Source organism: Zingiber officinale, chromosome 5A, assembly GCF_018446385.1.
Source record: "Zingiber officinale cultivar Zhangliang chromosome 5A, Zo_v1.1, whole genome shotgun sequence".
In the NCBI taxonomy this organism is placed as follows: domain Eukaryota; kingdom Viridiplantae; phylum Streptophyta; class Magnoliopsida; order Zingiberales; family Zingiberaceae; genus Zingiber; species Zingiber officinale.
In genome coordinates, this window is record NC_055994.1 from 150256944 (window position 1) to 150270896 (window position 13953).

The window sequence follows — 13953 nt, forward strand, 5'->3', positions numbered from 1 at the left end:
CACTAGGCCTTCTTGGTTATTGGAGCAACAACCACTTCCTTAGCCAAAACCTCATAATGAAATTAGTCGTTTAATTTCCTTGCTGAAAATGCTAAGTTTAAATTTAAATTAAACAGGTTTTTGGAACCCAGTAGAGGTCCCTACCTACAGGGTTAACCAAGTATTTCCTAGGTACATAGGTTTTTGATATATTTCTAATTTGACTTTGATGAAATCTATAATACCAATTTATACCTCTATAATTTCTAAAAGTAGAAATATTTGAACTTTTATATTTTTTCAATCTTTCTATTTCTTCTTTTAGTTTTTCATTTTCAATTTTCAATTTATCAAAATCCTCTATAAGACATGATTTTGCTAAAATTCTTTTTGTTTCAAAATTTTCATCTTTTAATTTGATATTTTCATTTTCTAATTTATACATGGATTTAGTCATTGCTTTAATCCCAGAATAAAGTTGATCAGGGGGTAAAAGGCATACCTCACTTACCATATCGGACTTGAAGCCTGAATCTCCCCCTGCTTCGCTGCCTTCATCTGAGGTCGCTCCCCCTTCATCGATGCTAGGTTCTGATGAGCTTTGCCCTTCGTAACTTGCCATCAGCGCTATCCCAGCATATTCTTGAGCTTCTGATTCGGATGAAGAGGTGTCGTCCCAAGTTGCTTTTAGGTTGTGTTTCTTGGGTGTCTTCATTTTGACCTTCTTGAGTTCTGGGCAGTCTTCCCTCAGGTGTCCCTCCTTCTGACACTGGTAGCACCGTACCTTTCTTCTACCTTTTTGATTCTTGTTATTCTGCATTTTAAATTTATTAGATCTAAAAAACTTTTTAAAGTTTCTTACCATGTACGCTTCTTGATCGTCTTGGTCGACTCGGGTTCATCCTTATTGGTTGCGTTCAGCGATAGTCTTAGTTGTGTCCTTTGATATCTCGCACATCTAGTTTCGTGTAATTCAAGGGTGAAAACAACTCTTCTAAAGTACTTACCTTGGTCTTTTGAGATGTAGTAAGCATCGGCGATTGATGTCCATTCCGGAGGCATTGAGCGCGTAGCGTATAGTGTCCCGGTTTGTTACCGTTTCACCAAGATTTTCAAGACCAGTAACTAGTTCTTTTACCATTGCATGTAGACCGACTACTTTCTCACCTTTCTCCAGACGGATGTTCATCAGTTTGTTACGGAGGATGCCCCTTCTAGCGAGCTTTGCTTCGGACGTGCCTTCGTGGAGTTCCAAGAACTTCTCCCAAAGTTCTTTAGCAGATAAGTAGTTTCCGATGCGGTTGACCTCTTGAGGCGGTAACACGCTCAGCAGGTGATGTTCCGCACGGCTGTTTGCTACCGACTCATTCTGCTCCTTCTTTGTCCAATCACTCTCTTCTTTTTCTTTTCCATCTTTATCTATTGGAGCTACAAAACCATATTTCATAATAAACCGAATTTCAAAATCTGTTTTTAGGAATACCTCCATACGACGCTTCCAGTCTGCGAAGTTCCCCTCGAATTTTGGTGGAACAATGCTTGGTCCGACCATCTTTGTTGCTTCGATCGGTGGTTAGTCCTCCTGAAGCGCCTCACTCTGATACCACTTGTAGGTCCCTTTGGAGGCCGGCAAGAGGGGAGGGGTGAATTGCCCTACAAAATAAAACCAAAAACCCTTCTCGGATATTCAACTAACTTAAAAGAACTTGTAATTAAAAAGGCAGAGACTAATTAAAACAGAAAATAGACACAGAGGAATTACTTGGTTTGCAATAGAGGATTGCTAATCCAAGGCAAAGAAGGCGCACTAATTGATTCTCCTCTGGGCGGAGTAGCCTCTTACAGCGTTGAAAGCACAGAAAGAAATAACACAAATGAAAGCACTGGATTACAAGTAGTTGTTCTTTATTGATCATTGCTTCTGGACCAAGGCTATATTTATAGTCTTGGTCCGGGCGCCTGGAAGGGTTCCGGGCGCCCTGGGGGCGATAAATTTTATCCCCCAACGGTCGGATCGAGTCAAAACTCGATCCTGTTGAAAAGTCAATTCCGGGCGCCCGGAAGGGTTCCGGGCGCCCCGGTCGGTTCCGGGCGCCCAGAGCCCTAAGGTCAACATAGGTTGACTTTTCGACTCCGGTTCAGCTCGTCTCGATCCAGCTCATCTCGGTCCGGGTCTGTTCGCTCCGGCTCCGTTTGCTTGGGTGATCTCGGCCTTTCGGAATAGGGCTCACCCGAACCCATGTTCCGGCCTTCTACTCGAGCAGCCTTCCTTCCCGGTTTCTCGTCCCTCGAACGCCGCGCACGTTCTTCTCGTCCGCCGGTGTACTCTTTCGCGGTCACCTCGTCCCTCGGATGCACCGAGCCCGTCGGCTCTCTCCCCGTGCCGTCCTTCTCGTTAGCCGCGTCTTCCGCTCGACTTTCTGTGTTCCTAAGCTCCTGCACACTTAGACACAAGGGTTGAACAACGCAGAACCTAGCGTAACTTGTTTGATCACATCAAAATACCTCGGGGTTCCAACAATTATTGCACAAAGGAGGTTTGCTTGCACGAGAGCAATAGGTAAGTTATAATTTATAATTATTTTTTTCATATTTGTATTTTATTTTTGGTATGATAAGTTTTTTATATTCATATATATTTGTTTAATAGGAAATGATGATCACCCTCTACAATGACAAGAAAACCTCACTTTTCACAACAATAACAAAAGATTATACTTCTCCATCCATAATCGATGATTTTAAGAATTTATCATTTGAATGCACCAAGAAGTACTTGGTCGCAAATCTTGTTATATTCGAGGATTAGGATTGGGACCCAAATCGCCACCAAAGATATACAAGGCTTCGACATATGCTACTCCTACATCATCTAGTACATAAGTAGAGATGAATGTTATACAAGAGACAATTGTTGCACAAGATGCGCAGATATCTAAACTGAAGGCCCAACAAGTCAAGACATAAAAAATATTACAACAGCTCCTCATGCAACAACAAGATAGTGGATTACTCGAGCAGTCTAAGTCGACTCCTACCCACGAGGAAAAGATTATCTAAATATTTGATGCTTTAGTTAGATATTTTATTATAGCATAATTTTATCAGTTACTTTGTCATTTACTTTCTTCTTCATTTTTAGATAATTTACTAATATGGTAAAATTTATTTTTTTATCAGTTATTTAATTACTGTTTTAAAATTTATCAATTATTATTTTATGGAAACACTTCATAAATTGATAAAAATAATTTTTTAAAATTTAGCAACTAAATGTATTTTGGCTGGTAATGAATTGAAAATATGAACCAAATATAGATTGGTTAAAATTTAGTAACTAAATTTATATTTGGCTGGTATTATTAAAAAATTTACCGACCATTTATTTGACAAAAAATTCTAGCCAAATGTATATTTGACTGGTGTTTAGACAAAAATACCAGTCAAATATACATTTGGCCGTTATTTTTGAAAATGTTTACCGACTATTTGTTTGGCCGGTAATTGTTAACAACCATGGATTATCGGCCGCGAAACATATTTGGCTGGTAATCCATATTACCGACCAAAATATTATGATTATCGGTCATTTTATTTCGCCAGTAAACCCAACTTTTTCTGTAGTGGAAGATATTATGACGAGGTTGTCCAAATTGGCTGAATGCTCCTTTCCTTGCTGAACCACTATGGTTGTCTACAATGGAAAGAACAAGAGTAGTATGAATGGTGGTTCTATGATCCAAGTGTTTAATCCCTTTCACAGACGACCATGGGACATTTATAGGGTTTGAAGCAATATACAACAGTTATCTATGGCGATATAGCGGTATCAGTCCATGGTGCACCTTCTGTCCTCATATTGAGCATTGATTTACATACTAAACCTCTATGCATTTGATTCTGCTGCCTCTTGTAAATGTGTCGTTCTCTCTAATGGTACATCGAGGTATTTTATGTCCACTCAGTTATTATATATCTATTTTGGCAATTATCTGTGGTCAACTGGATGTGCCTTATTTTGGTTGTTTGCATGCTTAAGGCAGTATGTATGGTATTTTTATCTACCAACATATATGTACGTACATTATCAGCTAGGTTTGAAAATATTAATTCATTGTCGCTTTTCAAACGCAGAGATCGAGAGAGCGAGAAGAGAAGGGCTCCAATTGCTGTTGGAGATGTGCTTCTGGACGACACGTTGGCGTGGTTCGATGAGAACGACCAGCTATGTTTCAATGAAATAGAGCATTCGATTAATTTGATATTAATTTTATATAATTTTTTTATTATTATTTTAAATAAATTTAATTAATTCGGTGTTAACTGAAATAACTAATTTGATTAATTCAGTTTTAATAAAATTTTGATTTGATTCAGTTAGCCCACACTAAATCATTAATTTGATTAATTTATGGATCGAATTAACCAAATGCTCACCCCTAAATGGAAGATCTCTAATCCCTAAGAATTAAGGAGCCTCTGACAAAAAGCAATTTTATTGATCAAACAACTTGCACATTCTGTCTTAGTTAACTAGTTGGTTCCTGTTTTCTTTCATGTTTCGTTAATTTTATCATAGTTCTTGCATCTCATGATCAAATAGTTAGGCACTCGTTAAACTGGATGTTCTTTTTTATAATAAAGACAAATGTAGATATATAAAACGTGAAAGAATATAAGTTTTACAATTGTTACACTATGAGTGAGCCCCTAAGCATTTGTATGAAAAATATAAACAATTGTATGACTTAGGCTTGCTTAGCAAATTCACAAGCATCAAGAGTCAAGACCAATATCTTTTTGTTACGAGCTTTATGAGGTGAAAGAAATCGCTTAGCAAGAACTAAGAAAGCCAAGTGACAGCCAATGATGCAGTAGTTATAACTCTTATAGAACAACTCTTATAGAACACCTTCATCAGATGAAGTATCTATTCACACATTTAATTTATTGGTGGAAAAGTCAAGTTACTTGGCAAAGTAAGAAAAACAAAATATCATCACTAGATTAAGTGCAAAATCAAAATATACAACTGTAAGTCAAGGTGTGTTTGAGTTATTATGATGGAATTATTTTCTGCTAGAATTACATATTTATCCACAAAAACTACTTGTTCTCTTTCAAACATCAAAGCTTCTCTCGAGCAATCTAGTCTAATATTATGATAAAAAGATGAATATGTTCGTCTTTAACGTTTCCGTCAATCCGTCCCAAGGTCAAAAATTGTATGGATAAACTTTTTATAGTAACCGATACCACTACCGAAATGACCCCTTATCAGAAACCCTCGAAGAAATTTTTGGATGAACGGTACCACTTAATTGATAAGAGCCTGCGCAGGGAGATGCTCGAACCTGATACCTCAATCAAAAGGTACAACGTCATAACCAGAACACCCCTGATTCAATTGTGCAATCTAGTTCAACATGAAGAATATGGAGCTTTATTACATAAAAAATCCTCTTTGGCACTGCCCGCATCATAAACATTTAACACAATATGATCTGCACGTCACTTAAATCAAGTATGTAAATCCTTCCTGTTTGAAGGCAATGAATTTGATTATGATTTTAGACTGACATTCTGCTGTCGAAAACTGATTGGAGCTCTTTCTTATTTGTGTAAATCTCTTGCAGTAAATGACCCCTTTGTTATGAAGGCGTGGGCAATTACATATCCCGAAAATAATAATGTGAAATTCCTAGCTGACAGCTCTGCAATCTACACTCATGCTCTTGGCTTGGAATTGGATATCGCAGATAAAGGGTTGGGGATCCAGTTGAGAAGATTTGCTCTCCTTGTCGATTACCTCATGGTGAAGATTGCAAACATTGAAGGAGGAGCATTCACCATTTCCGGTGCAGAAGAGATCCTCAAGGCCCTCTAAGATCATTAAGGTCACTTCATTTGTGTGTTTGTACGTCAAGTCTACTAGTTGTGTCACCTTGGCAATGTTTTGTGGTGGTATTCTTCATATGAATCATGACGTTTGACTGATGCAGCTATCACTTAAATAAAGCTCTGTTTTTGAGCAACTGAACTTAAAACACAAGCAAAATTGCTTTTTGCTAGTCATTCTGTTACTCAGGAGCCATCAGTTTTCAAAAGACACTAGCTCTTTGGGCAACTTTTTTTAGGATTGTTTAACTTATTCCGTGGGTTTGAACTGCTTTTGATTTCATCTATGAACTGATCGATGGCTCGTATCTTCTGAGTGGATTGATGGAGCCGAATCAAAGTCGGACCAAGCAAGGATGGCCGACCGGGCCTACAAAGCCGGTTGGATGTGAAAGGCCGATCATACCCTCCGAACGGTTATCTCCTGTAACTTGCAACTGAGATTAAGAGTCAAATACTAAATTACCTGGTTCATTGCTCTTGCCGATCGCCCGTTATGTCCCATCGGACATAATGCGTCTCCCCGATAATAATAAAGCCGAGTGAAGGATAGGTTAGTAACGCCATTCTGTATGATCGAGCTGGTGATATCCGACCGAGTGGCACCCTGTCAGCCTACAGCGGGATCCACATGTATGTCTTATCGTACTCTTTTAGAAGTTTGTGCTGCCGACAACAAAAAAATATCCAACAAACAAATCGTACTTTAAAAGCTTCTAGCCGGTCACATCACAGAGGTTTGCATGTTCATTTAAGGAAAGGTGTCAAAGATATTTTACGACTTATCTTTTCTTAGGAAACTTTGAAAAACATACATACGCTTTGGGATATGTGCACAGACGCTATAGGGACGCTATAAAAGAGGGTCCTCATCTATAGGATGAGGTATGTGATGTTTCACTATTCTACAGTCTCTCTGCTACTGTTCAATGCTATTATTTCCCCCACTTGAACTAAATAATGACTTGAGGGTCGGATGACCAACGCCGGAGACTAATTCCCTAGCCCGACATTAATACTCCCTGTGTTGCAAGACAGCACAGAGTCTTTATCCAAACAACCATAGAGTCACGTTCACAATCAATAATTTTCTTAGCTTTCGGACAGGATAAATCTAAAAATCCATAATTATCTTGAATTTTTGCTATTCTTCAATAAATCATCAAAAAAAATTATTTTATAAAGAATCGATTATTATCTTGATTTTGTATTTTTAAAAAATAGGACCAAATCCATTTTTGACATGCATGTCCATATATACTATAATGGATGTGGAAGAGAAGATCGTGTATACTTCACAAACATGGTGTTCCTCTTCTTCCTCTGCCTTCTTCCTCTTCTCTCCTCCGCCCAACGCTATCCTTCGTCGAATCCCGACTGGAGAAGGCCTACGTGGCACTCCAGGCCTGGAAACACGCCATCACCACCGACCCAAAGAATATCACCGGGACTGGTCTGACCCCCTCGTTTGCAACTACACCGGTGTTTACTGCACAACGACGCTTGACAACCCAAGCCAGATCACCGTCACCGGCATCGACCTCAACCACGGCATCCTCCAAGGCTCCCTCCCCGTAGAGCTCAGCCTCCTCTCCGACCTCGCCCTCCTCCACCTTAACTCCAACGCCTTCCGTGGCACTCTCCCGGGGTCGCTTAAGAATCTGAGGCTCTTGTATGAGCTTGATGTCAGCAACAACCAGCTCGGTGGCGGCTTCCCCTCCGTCATCCTCGAGCTACCCTCGCTCAGGTTCCTCGATATCCGCTTCAATCGCTTATGCGGCGACGTGCCTTCTTGCCTCTTCGATCTCCCCCTCGATGCTCTGTTCCTCAACGACAACCATTTCACCTTCTCCATCTAGGAGAATATCCGGAACTGGTCGGTGTCGGTGCTGGTCTTCGCCCGCAACCAGATCACAAGGACGTACTTGCCCAAGACGATTGGGAACATGCGCAACACTCTACACGAGCTCATCATCATGAGCACCGTGTAGAAATCAATAAATAGAGAAAAGAAATAATATAATGATTTTTGATAATCTTATTACTAAAGTCAATAGACTTATTTATACAAATTATCCAAAATAATAATGGAAAGATTAAATAAGGCATACAATCATCATAATTATAAAGCATAATAATAGAATAGACTTGCAAATATTTTTTTTACTATTTGATTCATGTCGATCTTGACTGTGTGTCAAATATAATAAATCCCAATTGATTGAAATCAATTAGAGATTATTTCCATTATTGTCATTACCCCCCCCCTCGGGAGTGTTTTAACGTTGAGTTTGAGTGCTAACTTGGTGAAACGTTGTCTAGATAATGACTTGGTAAATTTATCAGCAATTTGATCTTCCGTAGAGATATAAGAAACTGAAAGTTGTCGAGTCGCCACATGCTCGCGAACAAAATGAAAATCAATCTCTACATGCTTGGTACGAGCATGAAAAATAGAATTTGCTACAAGATAAGTTACTCCAATATTATCACACCATATTTTAGGCGTAGCAGTTGGGAAAAAAATGTAATTCTGAAACAAGAGATTGTAGCCAAATAATTTTTGATGTTGCGTTAGTGATAACTTTATATTCAGCTTCAGTACTCGAGTGAGAGACTGTAGGTTACTTCTTTGAAAGCCAGGAAATAAGATTTTGTCCAAGAAATATAGCATATCCATTAGTAGAACGTCTATCTTCGGGAGATCCAGCTCAATGTACATCACTGTAGACAATCAACTCTTGTGAAGACTGACGATATAAAAGAAGACCATGTAGAATAGTGACTTTGAGATATCGAAGAATTCTCTTAACACCTTTCCAATGATGTTTAGTAGGAGCATGCATAAATTGACAGGCATGATTCACAGCGAAAGCAATATCGGGACGTGTAATTGTGGCATATTGTAGGGCACCAACAATACTATGATAGATATGGGGGTCAGATATCGAAAAGGAGGATGAGGGTGCAGTAAAACCACACTCAATGATTGGTGTCGAGTTAGGACATGCACCATCCATTTTAACTCGTTGTAGGAGCCCAGTAATGTATTTGCTCTGAGAGAGAAGACAACCTTCAGAATGTGAGAGAACTCTATGCCAAGGAAAAAACGAGCATTGCCAAGATCCCGAATAGGAAACTCTTGACGGAGAAGATGTAGCAAAGTAGTAATGTCGTTTTGATCACTACCAGTTATTAATATATCATCCACATAAATCTGAACAAATATTGAAAATTCCTCATTACATTTGTAGAATAGGGAAGAGTATGTTTATGAGCCAGAAAATCCCTGAGTATAAAGCTAGGTAGATAGACGATGAAACCATGCACGAGGTGCTTGTCGAAGATCATATATAAACTTCTGAAGTTGACACACATGTGTTGAAAGTTGCGGGTGGATGAATCCAGGAGGTTGCTCCATATAAACAGTTTCTTCAAGGTGTCCATGAAGGAAAGCATTGGAAACATCTAATTGGCGTATTGACCAATTAGAGCTTACAACTATAGATAGTAGCAATCGGATAGTTGTAATTTTGACGACTGGACTAAAAGTATCATTAAAGTCAATACCCGACTGTTGATTAAAGCCTTTAGCAACAAGACGAGCTTAGTAACGTTCAATAGAACCATTTGCACGATACTTAATTCGGTAAACTCATTTAGAGCCCACAATATTCATGGATGCGGTACGAGGGACTAAGCTCTAGGTTGCATTACGAATCGGAGCATCAAATTCTGTAGCCATCGCAGCACGCCAATTTAGATCTTTGACTGCCGGTGTAAAACTAGAAGGTTCGACAAAATTTGAAGAAGCAAGAAGAGCATGTGGAAGAGGATAACGAGTGGAAACTGATTGACATTGTGCATAAATATCGCTTAGAGGAAGCATCCGTCGAGGAATATCATCATTGGAGCTACTCGGAGATGAGTGGTCAGACGGACGAGAATCAGAACTAGAGTAGATCTCCTCTAGTCACTGAGTCCACAAGAATTTGTGGAGATGGAGCATGAGAATCAGAACTAGAGAGTGGATCTCCACTAGCCATTGAGTCTTCAGGAATTTGTGGAGATGGAGCAGGACCCAAGATATCATCCCCCCCTGTTCTTTCAATATGTCCAAATGGAGTAATCTGTGGGGATTCTAGTATATTACTTGGTGATATTAAAAATGTACCTCGATTATCTGAAGGAGGATCCGAGGTAGCAACTGCAAATGGAAAAAGAGATTCATCAAAAGTAACAAATCGAGAAATATATATCTGTCCGGTCGAAACATGGAGGCAACAATACCCATGATGCAAATTACTATAATCAAGGAAAACACATTATTGAGAGCGAGGGTTTAACTTGTGTTTAGAGTAAGGTCGTAGCCAAGGATAACATGCGCAACCAAAGATACGAAGGAAGAAGTTATCTGAAGAATAATTATAAAGTTTTTTCAAGGGACACTTGTTTTGAAGTAGTATAGTGGGTAAACGATTGATAAGGTAGACCGCAGTTTGGACGGCATCATCATAAAATTTAAGTGGAACTGAGGCATAATTAAGAAGAGCTAAGGCAGTTTCAACCACATGACGATGTTTTCTTTCAGCGGATCCATTTTGTTCAGGAGTATGGGAGCAAGAAACTCGGTGGAGGATGTCAGAAGAAGTAAGATGATGATGAAGTGCTTGATACTCTCCTCCCCAATCAGAATGAAGGGAGAATATTTTACGATCAAAATAGCTCTCAACATGCTTTGAAAATGACAAAAAATATCAAAGAGATTAGATTTTCTTTTCATAGGAAAAATCCAAGTGAACTTGCTAAAGTTATCAATAAAAATAACATAATAAAGAAAACCCTGATTAGAAAGAATAGGAGTAGGGCCCCATACATCAAAGTGAATAATTTCTAAAGGAAAACTACAGTTGCGAGTAGAGGAAACAAAAGGTAGTTTATGAGATTTCACTTTCATACAAGCTTCACATAAATGAGATGATGATGCTAAAGAAGTTGGTAAACCAAAACGATTAATAATATTCTGAACAAGACGTAGAGACGGATGACCAAGACGTGCATGTCACGAGAATTTATCCGTGTGTTCTCCAACAATGGCTTTGAGAGAGGTGGGTTGAAGATGATAAACACCGTTTTTAGTGTTCCTCTTGGAATAGAATAGTTCCTATTGCAGGATCCTTCACAAGACAATGATTAGGGTGAAATTCAAAAAATACATTATTATCAAGAGCAAACTGATGGACAAAAAGCAAATTTTTAGTAATAGAAGGAACATAAAGAGTGTTGCGCATGCGAAAAGTACGACCATATGAATGAAAGGATGTGTTTCCAATGTGAGCAATTTACAAACCTGAGCCATTACCTATTTGTAGCATGTCGGGTCCATGATAAGCTGAAGCTTCTATAACAATATTATACTCCAGTGTAACATGATGAGTTGCTCCAGAATTCGAATGTCATCCCGGGGTTTCAGGAATTGATGTTGTTGCATTAAGAGGGATGGAGAGTGAAAAAGCTCCAGAATTAGATGATTGTACAAGATTGCCAAGATGAGGGAGAGGGTCGACTTAATGATACAGGTCATTCTCGAAAATTTGAATCATATCTTTTATAACAATTATGAGCATAATGACCATAATTAAAGCAAATTTGACAGCGTCCTTGACCTCGACCTCGACCTCGACCCCGGCCTCGGAAACCTCCAAACTGATTTTTTGACCATATTGGGGAGGAGGCTGATTATGTTGATCAGGTTGTGGAGCCTTGCTAAGCATGTGTGTAGATAAAGATAGAAAATCTGACATCCTTTAAGATTGTATTTATAGAATCCTTTCATGAGAGGATAACATACCATGAATCATTTCAAGTGACACTTGATCCATACGAGTTGTCATGCTAGGAACAAAGTTATCATATTGAGGACCTAAACCTATAAGAACATGCATTAATAGTTCTGGATCAAAGACTGAATGTCCAATTACAGCTAGGTTGTTGGCAATGATCTTGACTGATTGCATATGGTCATTGATGGAGGCATCTTCTCGTTGTACATACTGTAATTATAGATGAAGTTGGAGAGCTCGTGCTTGAGAGTTAGACGCAAAAGAATGATCAAGAGCTTCCCAAACCTGACGCGAAGCGTTGAGCCCAACGAGCATAGTAAGTATAGACTCAGTAATTGATGAATTAACCAAGTCAAGACAAGTTGATCCTTCTTAAACCAAATAGTATAGGATGAATCATCTTTTTGAGGTGGGGATAAACTACCATCAACATGACCAAGTAAATCATGAACACAAAGTAATGGAAGAAATTATAATTTCCATAGTAAATAATTATCATGGTCAAGTTTAACGGAGAAAGAAAAAATTATAGAAATTGAAAAAGAGGTATTTTGTGATGATGGAGAAATTTCAGTAGACTCGAAAGAAGACATTTTTTTCTCTCTCTTTTTTTTTTTCTTTCACAATTTTTTTTTTTTGCTTTTTTCTCTCTGGTTTTTTTTCACGTTTTTTCTGCTTTTTTTATACAGAAAAGACCAAACGAAGAAGGGAAAAAAATATAGTAGAAAATCGAACTAGTAGAGGGAAAAAAAATTACTATTATAGTTATTGAAGTTCCTGAGGTTGCCGCATAATACTGATAAGAAAGGACATTGGTGATGAGACTACAAGATGTTGATGGAGCACATCGATCTTTGGGTTGTTCCAAGTTGCTGTTGTGCTCCAAGATGTTCACGTTGTTGCTGACTAATGCTGTAGAAATCTGGTGCTAGAATTGAGGTGCTGGAAGAGGAATTAAAGAAGGAAGAAGCTAAATTTTGAGGGAAGATAAAGAAAAGGAAGGGATCATGACTCTAATACCATGTAGAAATAAATAAGTAGAAGAAAGAAATAATATAAAACTTTTTAATAATCTTATTACTAAAGTCAATAGGCTTACTTATACAAATTATCCAAAATAATAATGAAAAGATTAAATAAAACATATAATTATAATAATTATAAACATAATAATAGAATAGACTTAGAAATATTATTTTTACTATTTGATTCATGTCGATCTTGATTGTGTGCCAAATATAATAAATCATAATTGATTGAAATCAATTAGAGATTATTTCCATTACTGTCATCAATTAAAAATTATTTTCATTATTGTCACTACACCGGCCTCCGAGCTTGCATCCCGCCGGAGATCGGGCAGCTCACCAAGCTCCGTGTTCTCAACCTTAATCACAACAGTCTCGTCGGGAACCTACCGGAGACCATCGGCGGCATGATGAGTCTGGAGCAGCTGGACATGGCCCACAAAAAGGTCTCCGACGAGATTCCCGACAGGATATATATGTGACCTGTCGCACCTCAAGAACTTCACCTACTCATACAACTACTTCTTCAAGGAACCGGCCCGGTGCCTCAGTATCCGCAGCCACGACGACCGCCAAAACTGCTTCCCGCTCCGGCAGTTGCAGTGTCCGCCCGTGCAGTGCACCACCTTCCTCTCCAAGCCTAACTCCTGCGACTCCAACGGCTGCATTGCCCGCCCACCGCCGTGGTCCCCGCCGGCTTCTGTTCATCCTTAATAAGAATAAGGAGATAGATCCATCGACGACCGATCGTAATATCGTATGCGTGATGGTTGCTCTGTGTATTTGTGCTTGCAATTTCCGCTTAATTTTCTTCTTAAAATTGGAGTTTAAAAGTCAAACCTAATGATGATTTGTGCACTTCAAATGGATTGTTGGATTTGTGTGAGCTTATTCAAACATCTTTCTTTTTCCACTTTGGATAAGATTCTACAGTCAATCATTAGTCTTTGTCGCCTAATTTAAACAAAACAGGAATTGATGACGTGGTGTTCTTCTTGCATGGCCCTACAGCATCAACGGATTACTGAAATGGTCAATCTAATTTTTACTAGACTATTGTTAAGAAATTGAAAATTATTTCGTCAAAATAAAATATAAAATATTATGATGATGGGAAGGGCCCATCCTGTTGTCATAGTGGATGTCAAGGAGATCAAAAGTAGGGCGGTCAACGCATATAAGGCATTGACCGGTCGGGCGAAGTA

General features: G+C 38.8%; 1 pseudogene; it reads left to right on the plus strand.

Annotated features, from left to right (window-relative positions):
• The first annotated feature begins 7146 nt into the window (after positions 1-7146).
• Positions 7147-13462, plus strand: LOC121980184 (annotated as a pseudogene).
• Positions 13463-13953: the final 491 nt, after the last annotated feature.